The sequence below is a fragment of the Nerophis ophidion genome, linkage group LG27 (assembly GCF_033978795.1).
Source record: "Nerophis ophidion isolate RoL-2023_Sa linkage group LG27, RoL_Noph_v1.0, whole genome shotgun sequence".
Taxonomy (NCBI): Eukaryota; Metazoa; Chordata; class Actinopteri; order Syngnathiformes; family Syngnathidae; genus Nerophis; species Nerophis ophidion.
This window is the reverse complement of record NC_084637.1, coordinates 36,363,824-36,375,945: the sequence shown is the minus strand read 5'-3', so window position 1 is coordinate 36,375,945 and position 12,122 is coordinate 36,363,824. Positions and strand designations below refer to the sequence as shown.

The 12,122-nt window shown below is 40.3% G+C and overlaps 1 long non-coding RNA gene across 1 annotated transcript in view; it reads right to left on the bottom strand.

Annotated features, from left to right (window-relative positions):
- The window catches only part of LOC133544030 (uncharacterized), a 91,155-nt gene that overhangs the window by 27,081 nt on the left and 51,952 nt on the right, over window positions 1-12,122 (bottom strand). The window contains exon 4 of the long non-coding RNA XR_009804573.1: window positions 5,273-5,343. This is a non-coding gene — a long non-coding RNA (uncharacterized LOC133544030). The remainder of the gene's footprint in view (window positions 1-5,272; window positions 5,344-12,122) is intronic.

Below are 12,122 nucleotides of genomic sequence, written 5' to 3'. Positions count from 1 at the left end.
AAAAATAGAAAAATGCAAACAACTACTAGAGTGCCATCTTGGTATGAAAACAAGATGGAAACATTTAAAAAAAACACAGAGGACATAAAATACATTAAACATTAAATCAACAGCTACAAAAGTAAAACAACTAAAAACCTAAAATATTGGCAATAAATAATACATACATATTACTTATATACGATAGCACCATGCATACACAAACATCCATCCATTTCCTACCGCTTATTCCCTTTCGAGGTCGCGGGGGGCGCTGGCGCCTATCTCAGCTACAATCGGGCGGAAGGCGGGGTACACCCTGGACAAGTCGCCATCTCATCGCAGGGCCAACACAGATAGACAGACAACATTCACACTCACATACACAAACAACCAAACAAAATCACCATTATTTGCTGCCCTGGAGGTGATGATTATTAACATAGGGGAGCGGCTCCACGTCTGCTAACCGCCTATCAGCAGGGGGACAAAAAATTGTATCAGCTAGATGGCATGGTTTTTTGTGATTGGTATTGAAAGGCATTAAATGGCATTGGCTAATCACTACAGATGCGCGGTTTGTGGTCTCATCCGCGGAGTCCGCGGATAAACCACAGGTCGGGCGGTTGACATGACGAAAAAATTGATTTTAATTAGAAAAAAATTGATTTCAATTAGATTCGGGCGGGTGGCGGTTGAAACATCCGGAAATATTTTGATGTGCATGGTTCAGTGATCGGTATCCTTTTCCATTCAAAGTGCCATTTAAGACCCGTGTCATAAAGCGAAGTAAACAATAAGAGACACTATTATTCTCCTGAATGACTGCCGGTAGTCACCCAGATAATAAGTATTAGGGCGTGCTATGAATCCATTGGCTTTGTCGCCTACTACAACATGTACGAACTGCTTGTCAGTCCAGCATCATGTTGTGTGTGGCTTCTGCGGCAACATGCACACGACTGCAAGGCATACTGGGTGACACAGAGTACACTAATGGTTGTGATATAAACAATTTTAACACTCTTAGTAATATGCGCCACGCTGTGAAGCCACACCAATTAAGAACGACAAACACATTTCGGGAGAACATCCTCACAGTAAAACAACATAAACGCAACACAACAAATACCCATAATCCTTTGTATTCTTGACAATTTCCTGACTATTTTATACACCCCGCTAGCAGCAAACCCCGCCAACCCCGTGCGTCAGTAAGGTGGGTGGGGTTGGATGCGCGGGGGTGTAAAATATATTCAGGAAGTTTCACGGATACAAAGGATTATGGGTATTTGTTGTGTTGCGTTTATGTTGTGTTACTGTGAGGATATTTTCCCGAAATGTGTTTGTCAATCTTGTTGGGTGTGGCTTCACAGCATGGCGCATATTAGTAAGTGTTAAAGTTGTTTATTTCACAAGCATTAGTGTACTCTGTATCACCCAGTATGCCTTTCAATCTTGAACGTGTAATTGCGGAAGCTGCACACAACATGTTGCCGGACCAACAATCGGTTCGTAGATGATGTTAAAGGTGTCTAAGGCAATAGCTTCACAGCACGCCCATATTCTTGTAATCAGGATGAACGCTATTGGATAGTCGCGGGAACGTTAGCGGCTCCAATTGTCATCATTACTCTGTGAAACAGGTTTTAATAGCTCTGTGAGTGGTAAAGGCGGACAACGTCTGATGTATTCTGTACGGTCCTGATAAAATGTTGGTTCGGGTGGACGGCGGGTGGATGACGACTTTGGTGATGCGGATGTGGATGATATAATTGCCTATCCGCGCATCTCTACTAATCACATACTTTTTCCACAGAAATCGGCCGATAATGATTGATCTGAGCATCTCTACTAAAATTACCGTATTTTTCGGATTATAAATCGCTCCAAAGTATAAGCCGCACCTGCCGAAAATGCATAATGAAGAAGGAAAAAAACATGTATATATATACGTCGTACTGGAGTGTAAGTCGCATTTTGGGGGAAAATGTATTTGATAAAACCCAACACCAAGAATAGACATTGGAAAGGCAATTTAAAATAAATAAAGAATAGTGAACAACAGGCTGAATAAATGTACGTTAAATATGACGCATAAATAACCAACTGAGAACAAGCCTGGTATGTTAACGTAACATATTATGGTAAGACTCATTCAAATAACTATAACATATAGAACATGCTATATGTTTACCAAACAATCTGTCACCCCTAATCGATAAATCCCATGAAATCTTCTTCCTCTATGTCGCTTCTAAACAACTCTGCCAACTCCAAAGGTATGCGCCGCTTCCTCTTGTCGTTTTCTGCTGCATTTTTACTACGTCCAGCTTGTAATCTGCAGTACATGATTTCCTTTTCGGTGCCATTTTTGTTCAACCCTTCTCAGTTTGTATAAGTTACCGCCAACGATGAAAAGATCCATATTAATAGCTACGGCAGTAGCATATAGCAGTTAGCATTCCATGACCCACAATGCACTTCTGCCATGACCCTCCTCCGCCGAATTATTATCGGTTGACGTGTGTGTGACGATTGCTGACATTTGCTTTGTCTCTTCCGCGAATGAGATAAATAATATTATTTGATATTTTACGGCAGGGGTCACCAACCCACCCGCGGGCACCAGGTAGCCCGTAAGGACCAGATGAGTCGCCCGCTGGCCTGTTCTAAATATAACTCAAATAGCAGCACTTACCAGTGAGCTGCCTCTATTTTTTAAAATATTCAATGTTCAAGTAATTTTTTTTTTATTGTAAAGAATAATAAATACATTTTAATTTAATTCTTCATTTTGGCTTCTGTTTTTTTGACGAAGAATATTTGTGAAATATTATGATTAAAATAAAAAAAAAATATTCTGGCAAATCTAGAAAATCTGTAAAATCAAATTTAAATCTTATTTTAAAGTCTGTTGAATTTCTTTTAAAATTTTTTTTCTGTAAAATCTAGAAGAAATAATGATTTGTTTTTGTTAGAAATATAGCTTGGTCCAATTTGTTGTATATTCTAACAAAGAGCAGATTGGATTTTAACCTATTCAAAACATGTCATCAAAATTCTAAAATTTATCTTAATCCGGAAAAATTACTAATGATGTTCCATAAATTCATTTTTTTTATTTTTTCAAAAAGATTCGAATTAGCTACTTTTTCTTTTCATATTTTTCGGTTGAATTTTGAATTTTAAAGAGTCGAAATTGAAGATAAACATTTTCAAAATCTAATTTTCTTTTTTTTCGTGTTTTCTCCTCTTTTAAACCGTTCAATTGAGTGTTTTTTTTCATCATTTATTCTCTACAAAAAACCTTCCGTAAGAGGAAAAAAATGTACGACGGAATGACAGACAAAAATACCAATTTTTTTATATATATAGATTTATTTATTAAAAGGTGAATTGAGCAAATTGGCTATTTCTGGCAAATTATTTAAGTGTGTATCAAACTGGTAGGCAGCCCTTCGCATTAATCAGTACCCATGAAGTAGCTCTTGGTTTCAAAAAGGTTGGTGACCCCTGTTTTACGGTAATGTGTTAATAATTTCACACATAAGTCGCTCCGGTGTATATGTCGCACCCTCGGCCAAACTATGAAAAAAACTGCGACTTATAGTCCGAAAAATACGGTAGGCTCTCTCCGCGCCCAAACAACACCAGATATTCGTTGCTTGAATTGAATTATTACCAAAATACGATTAAAATTATTAGTAATTATGATGATGAATTGGGCTTCACGGTGGCAGAAGGGTTAGTGCGTCTGCCTCACAATACGAAGGTCCTGCAGTCCTGGGTTCAAATCCAGGCTCGGGATCTTTCTGTGTGGAGTTTGCATGTTCTCCACGTGACTGCGTGGGTTCCCTCCGGGTACTCCGGCTTCCTCCCACTTCCAAAGACATGCACCTGGGGATAGGTTGATTGGCAACACTAAATTGGCCCTAGTGTGTGAATGTGAGTGTGAATGTTGTCTGTCTATCTGTGTTGGCCCTGCGATGAGGTGGCGACTTGTCCAGGGTGTACCCCGCCTTCCGCCCGATTGTAGCTGAGATAGGCGCCAGCGCCCCCCGCGACCCCGAAAGGGAATAAGCGGTAGAAAATGGATGGATGGATGGATGGATGGATGATGATGAATTAGACAAAAAGCTCCAATTTGTAAATTTCCAACCGCACCAAACCAAAATAAACGTTATAAACCCTTTTGTGTCCGGTCTTCTTCCTTCATTGATTCATGACTGACACAAAGGTCAAAAATTGGCTGTTTGCACAATCAATAGCCACCTCACTGCTTTCTGTGTACTAATCAATATCTTCCAGCACACATGGCCACAATCGGTATGAATCAAGGAAACTATTTCAAAAGAAAATCAGGATAAACGCAAAGTAATGGTGATGGAATGACCTTCCCCCCAGATGCATGGACAGCTGTGAAGCACACTCCTTTTGATGGGAGCAGGAGATAAACTGAAGAAAAGACGCACAAAAACCCAAGCAATTTAGCAGTGGCACCTTCAAGGTCAGATAAGCTTGATGTGTCCTTTCCGTTGACGACAAGTGAGCGTTTGCGACACACAGGAAGATTATTCCTAAAAACGGTAACAATGGCAGCGAGTCACATATTGTGGATTCAGCACACTGGGATGCGGTGATGGACGGCACGGAGGATCCTGAGGTAAATTGGCTTGGACAGCACATTACAAAGCCTTGCGGCATGTTTTTAAAAGGATGGTGAAGGACGCAGAGAGGTTTGTGGCCAGGAATGCAAGCAGAATGAACGGGTTGCCAGGGATTGAACGTTGTTTAAAGGCCTACTGAAACCCACTACTACCGACCACGCAGTCTGATAGTTTATATATCAATGATGAAATATTAACATTGCAACACATGCCAATACGGCCTTTTTAGTTTACTAAATTGCAACTTTAAATTTCCCGCAGAGTTTCCTATTGAAAATGTCGCGGAATGATGACGCATGCGCGTGACGTCACGGACTGTAAGGAAATATTAGCGCTGCACGACTCGCGGCTAAAAATTTAACGGCATAATTACACAGTATTTTGGACATCTGTTTTGCTGAATCTTTGGCAATTTGTTCAATTAATAATGGAGAAGTCAAAGTAGAAAGATAGAGTTGGGAAGCTTTAGCCTTTAGCCACACAAACACACGGTGATTCCTTGTTTAAAATTCCCGGAGGTGAAGCTTTACTATGGATCAGAGCGGTCAAGCGAACATGGATCCCGACCGAATGTCAACCAGCGGTTTTCGGTGAGAAAATTGTGGTAAAAAGTCGCCTCTTACCGGAGATCAGTTGAGCTTGCGCCGTCCATACAGCTGCCGTCGACTTCCCTCAGACACTGGCCTCAAGACACCTGTGGACACACCCCTCCGACTATCAGGTATTATTAAACTCACTAAAACACTAGCAACACAATAGAAAGATAAGGGATTTCCCAGAATTATCCTAGTAAATGTGTCTAAAAACATCTGAATCCGTCCCAATGCAATCGCCTTTTTTTTTTTCTAGTTCTTCGCTATCAATATCCTCAAACACGAATCTTTCACCCTCGCTCAAATTATTGGGGAAATTGTCGTTTTCTCGTTCCGAATATCTTTTATTGCTGGTTGCTCCCATTAAAAACAATGTGAATATGTGTGGAGCCCTGCAACTCGTGACGTCACGTGCACATACTTCCGGTAAAGGCAGGGCTTTTCTGTTAGCGACCAAAAGTTGCGAAATTTATCGTCGATGTTCTCTACTAAATCCTTTCAGCAAAATGATGGCAATCTCGCGAAATGATCAAGTATGACACATAGAATTGACCTGCTATCCCCGTTTAAATAAGAAAATCTAATTTCAGTAGGCCTTTAAGGATACTTCATTGGCCGAGGAACTTCTCTGCTGATTTCATGGCACCACAAAATGAAATTACTTCTTTATCTTCATCACTATTTTAGTTGTATTGTATTGCAGGCCTCATATTAAAGATGGGTACCGAATTTGGTATTTTTATAGCAGTGGCCACCCGAGTTCTACAGCGATGTTCAATTTCAATGATTACTTCTCAAAATACCTCCACTTATGTCACCATATGACCATTGCTGGAGAAATACTATACAGGAGCACACTCCAAAAAGTAAGTGTTCAAAAACGAGAAAAAAAATACAAAAATTAGGGTTATTTTATTTGAACAAGAAAATTTGGCTTGTCAGGACTTTCCGAAACAAGTAAAATTAGCTAACCTCAATGTACCCAAAAAAATAAGTATATTCTCACCAAAAACAAGTGCACTTTTCTTGGTAGAAAAAAAAAAAAAGAGACCCGTTTGCTCAATATGTTGAAAAATGTTCTTAAATGAAGTAAATGCTAGTGCCATTATTTTTGATAAAATGATATGCGCTCAGCGTCACATTTCTTGAAACCAGCAAACTTATAATTAAAAATGTATTGTTTCTAATGGAAAGGCAACAAGGCAAGTGCCCGTTACTCTCGGGGGTCTCCTCGCCGCTTAGGCAAATCATATGGTCTAAAAATGCATTTTCCCATCGACAACATGACATCATCGCGCCAAGTGAGTGCTCTTTCAGTCAATTAGTGCGCAAGGAATATTTATATATATATATATATATATATGTATATATATATATATATATATATATATATATATACACACAGCCCACCCCCCGGCCAAAATGATTTTAATTGTTATTTTGAAGAATTTATCTGCATGTGCATGAACTATTTCTGTTCAGAATTGTTGGAAATGTTAAATGTTTAAATAATAACTGTCCGTTTACTGTACTGTGCCAACAATACTACTACAAATGTTCTATTGTTTCATTGAAAATAAAAACAGCAAAAGTCCATTTGGCTGTCATCTGTTTTAATTATGAGACACAATTGTGTCAAAGTCATGTTTTGTTTTTTTCAAGCTTGAAATAAGAAATGATTACTGTAAAAAACTAGTTTTATACTTGTGTTGATGACATAGCTTTGCAACAGTTGATATTCTAGTTTCAAGCATGTTTTACTCAATATAGGTCATCAAATCTCAGCAATAAGTTGTATTATGTTACTGAGATCATTTAGGCCAGGGGTCTCAGACACTCGGCCCGCGGGCCAATTGTGGCCCGCGAGATGTCGATTTGCGGCCCCCACCTTAATATGAAAGTTTAATGTTAATGCGGCCCGCGAATAGCGCTTGACAGCGTTGTTTATTGGGTTCAAAATGCCTCTTTCAACATTTTGGGTTGCCTACCCCTGCGTTAGTGGATAAGCGGAAAATGAGTGAAAGCGACAGAAACGTTGCCATGAAGACGAGGGTTTTCTTACGTGCCTGGCTGCAGTCACACCGCGACACCTGTCCGTCAGTAATAACAGGACCAATTCAAACCGTTATTTTTTTTCTATAGTTTAATTTGCATTTACTCACACAATGAACAATTCATATATTTCTTTATGATGCTACGGGAGCTGTCACTTTTTTGCGCTCGCTATCCCGGTACTTTCCCGGCTATTACCCGCCGACCGTTGTGTTGCTGTAGGGAGGAAAAGCGAAACGACACACATTGCGGAAATGACATTATTCTCCGTGCGGTGGCTAAATACAAATATATTCCACAACCCCAAATATGTCTTTTTCAAAGCCTGCAGTGAAGAGAAAGTTTAGTGATGTGCAAAGACAATTCCAGGAAAAGTGGAAAGTGGAACGATTTAAGGAATCTTTTCTTGAGGCCCAGCCTCACCCAGACTCCGCGTCCAGTGGCCCCCAGGTAATTGAGTTTGAGACCCCTGATTTCGGCCCAAAACACTTAAAACAAGTAAAAGACTAACATAAAATCTGCTTAGTGAGAACAATTATCTTATCAGACAGAAAATAAGCAAATTTGACCCTTATTTGAGATATTTAATCTTACTTAGATTTTAGTTTTTGCAGTGTACGCACTACAAAACGACCAAAAACTGTAACTGTTGAATATAGGTATCGTTTCCCAGGTATTTGGATTCAAGCGTGAAAATAGATATGGACTCACATTTAATGCCTATTAGTTGAATCCGTACCGTCACTGCAGTGAATGCACGCTGCCTGCATGACATGGTCTGACAACATCAGGGAGCATCCAAAGTGCTGTAACAATGTTACACTATTTATTTACGTCCGGCCCACACACAAACCCGATTAGCGTTTCTTGTCCTGGTGGAAACGTGGCTAGAGAAGGCAAGCAGTGCTATTGTGACAAGGATGCTACTTGGCTAGTATAGAAAACTCCACCATCGTCAGCACTTGTGTAGCTTTAGTTAATGGACGCAAAAAAACAAGCAGCCCACTTTCTGATTCACTTGCCCTCGACGGGGAAGTGCTTTCCTTTGTCCCCCGCTGGAGGCAACAAGGTAAACACATCCACGTCTGATTAAGTGAATAAGCCACCTCCTATATTTCTTCTTGCTGCCTTGCACCATTCCACTCGGTATAAATACAAAACCTGTTACCATTTGAGTTGTGAAATTGTGTTAGAGGTAAACAAAAACAGAATACAATGATTTGCAAATCCTCTTAAACCCATATTCAATTGAATGCACTACAAAGACAAGATATTTGATGTTCAAACTCATAAACTTAATTTTTTTTTTCAAATGATAATTAACTTAGAAATTCATGGCTGCAACACGTGCCAAAGTAGTTGGGAAAGGGCATGTTCACCACTGTGTTACATCACCTTTTCTTTTAACAACACTCAGTAAACGTTTGGGAACTGAGGAAACTAATTGTTGAAGCTTCGAAAGTGGAATTCTTTCCCATTCTTGTTTTATGTAGAGCTTCAGTCGTTCAACAGTCCAGGGTCTCCGCTGTCGTATTTTACGCTTCACAACAGGCCACACATTTTCGATGGGAGACAGGTCTGGACTGCAGGGTGGCCAGGAGAGTACCCGCACTCTTTTTTAACGAAGCCATGCTGCTGTAACACGTGCTGAATGTGGCTTGGGATTGTCTTGTTGAAATAAGCAGGGGCGTCCATGAAAAAGACGGCGCTGAGATGGCAGCATATGTTGTTACAAAACCTGTATGTACCTTTCAGCATTAATGGTGCCTTCACAGATGTGTAAGTTAACCATGCCTTGGGCACTAATGCACCCCCATACCATCACAGATGCTGGCTTTTGAACTTTGCGTCGATAACAGTCTGGATGGTTAGCTTCCCCTTTGGTCCGGATGAAACAATGTTGAATATTTTCAAAAACAATTTGAAATGTGGACTCGTCAGGCCACAGAACACTTTTCCACTTTGTATCAGTCCATCTTAGATGATCTCGGGACCAGAGAAGACCGCGGCGTTTCTGGATGTTGTTGATAAATGGCTTTCGCTTTGAATAGTAGAGCTTTAACTTGCACTTACAGATGTAGCGACGGGCTGTATTTAGTGACAGTGGTTTTCTGAAGTGTTCCTGAGCCCATGTGGTGATATCCTTTAGAAGTTGATGTCGGTTTTTGATACGGTGGCGTTTGAGGGATTGAAGGTCACGGTCATTCAATGTTGGTTTCCGGCCACGCCGCTTACGTGGAGTGATGTCTCCAGATTCTCTGAACCTTTTGATGATATTATGGACCGTAGATGTTGAAATCGCTAAATTTCTTGCAATTGCAATTTGAGAAACGTTGTTCTTAAACTGTTTGACTATTTGCTCACGCAGTTGAGGACAAAGGGGTGTACCTTGCCCCATCTTTTCTTGTGAAAGACTGAGCATTTTTTGGGAAGCTGTTTTTATACCCAATCATGGCACCCACCTGTTCCCAATTAGCCTGCACACCTGTGGAATGTTCCAAATAAGTGTTTAATGAGCCTCCCTCAACTTTATCAGTATTTATTGCCACCTTTCCCAACTTCTTTGTCACGTGTTGCTGGCATCAAATTCTAAAGTTAATGATTAATAAAAAAATAAAAAAAAAGTTTATCAGTTTGAACATCAAACATGTTGTCTTTGTAGCATATTCAACTGAATATGGGTTGAAAATGATTTGCAAAACATTGTATTCCGTTTATATTTACATCTAACACAACTTCCCAACTCATATGGAAACGGGGTTTGTAGAAAACAGTCATTTTAGGCGTTTTCTGTTCCCAGTTGGACACCGCCGGACTGGATAGAGCACAGGTGTTAAACTCAAGGCACGGGGGCCAAATCTCGCCTGCCACATTATATTAAGTGGCTCGCAAAAGCCTGGAAATAATATGCGTTAATAAAATGCTTAATGTTTTCTTACTAAATATATGTTTTCTTTCCCTTTTGACATTAAAACTGATGTACTGCATACAATTGCATGTCTTTTAAAATTCAATATTATTAAAATCAAATTATATTATGTATTTCAAAAATATTTTTTTGTTAAAATAAAGATAAATACTGCACTTAAATATCTGCTTGATTTATGATTCCAAAACAAATTATACAACAAATGGTAGACTGTAAAATTGTCAATAGTTTTTCAACGCAAAACAACTTTGGTACTTTTTTTTTTCCATATATAAAGACACTAAAACATTAAAAAAACAAAAAAAAAAAATTAAAACAACAAAATATTTCGGTAAAAACTAAACAAAACTGGCAGCTCTGTTGAATTTTACCGCTAAAAACAGTGGTATTGTTTTTTCATTCCATTCCATCCATTTTCTACCGCTTATTCCCTTTTGGGGTCGCGGGGGGCGCTGGCGCCTATCTCAGCTACAATCGGGCGGAAGGCGGGGTACACCCTGGACAAGTCGCCCCTCATCGCAGGGCCAACACAGATAGACAGACAACATTCACACTCACATTCACACACTAGGGCCAATTTAATGTTGCCAATCAACCTATCCCCAGGTGCATGTCTTTGGAAGTGGGAGGAAGCCGGAGTACCCGGAGGGAACCCACGCATTCACGGGGAGAACATGCAAACTCCACACAGAAAGATCCCGAGCCTGGATTTGAACCCAGGACTGCAGGAACTTCGTATTGTGAGGCACACGCACGAACCCCTCTGCCACCGTGAAGCCCTCATTCCATTCCATTTATTACATTTTTTATATGCTGTAATAAAACACTGCTTTTACTGTAAAATTCTGGTGACTGAGCTGCCAGTTTTTAACTTAAAAATTGTATATTTTTTTTGCAGCTTATTTAAAAAAATACAATGTTAATGTATTCTATATATCCACATGTATATTCATGTATTACCCATTGTTAAAAGCGGCCCTCTCAGTGCCCCCATAACTGCGATGTGGCCCTCAATTAAAAGGAGTTTGACACCCCTGGGATAGAGCCACAACTCTGGTTCCCCTGACAGACGGAGGAGAGCCATTTTATTTGCCGCTTGCGGCGCAGCTTCACTCAAGTACCTTGTGGCTTATTTTCCTGACCTTGCACAAGATAGCCGTGACCTTGCCGTCCCGCTGCGTGTTGATTTCGAAATACTTCTTCTCCCTTTGTGAGTCCTCTATCACAGCTTATTGCTTTTGGTGCCATGGTAACAATATTAATCACAGTCCAGACATATTCTAACACCCTCTTGTTGTGATACGTACTGGCACTCTCACTGCCTGGCGAACACTTGCATTATGAGGAAGGCGGAGACAGACTTGGTTCCAGGAGGAAGTCTCAGCAATGAGACCACGATGTGGGCGTAGTCATCACAGTCCATTTCATAGTGGAATATCTTTAACCTTGATTACGGGCAGCTTGGACCAATGTTGATTCCTCCACTCAGTTCTAATTTCACTTCCCTTTTTACTTTCACTTGTCCTTTGTTTAGCTCGCGCCCCCCGAAGAATCGACTTATGGGCCAAAATTAAAATAACATTTCGCCCATCATCAACAGCCCTAATGTGAGACAAAAATCCCACATATCTTTCCTTTTTATCCATCCATCCATCTTCTTCCGCTTATCTCGGTTGGTAGAGTGGCCGTGACAGCAACTTGAGGGTTGCAGGTTCGATTCCCGCTTCCGCCATTCTAGTCACTGCCGTTGTGTCCTTGGACAAGGCACTTTACCCACCTGCTCCCAGTGCCACCCACACTGGTTTGAATGTAACTTAGATATTGGGTTTCACTATGTAAAGCTCTTTGAGTCACTAGAGAAAAGCGCTATATAAATATAATTCACTTCACTTCACATCT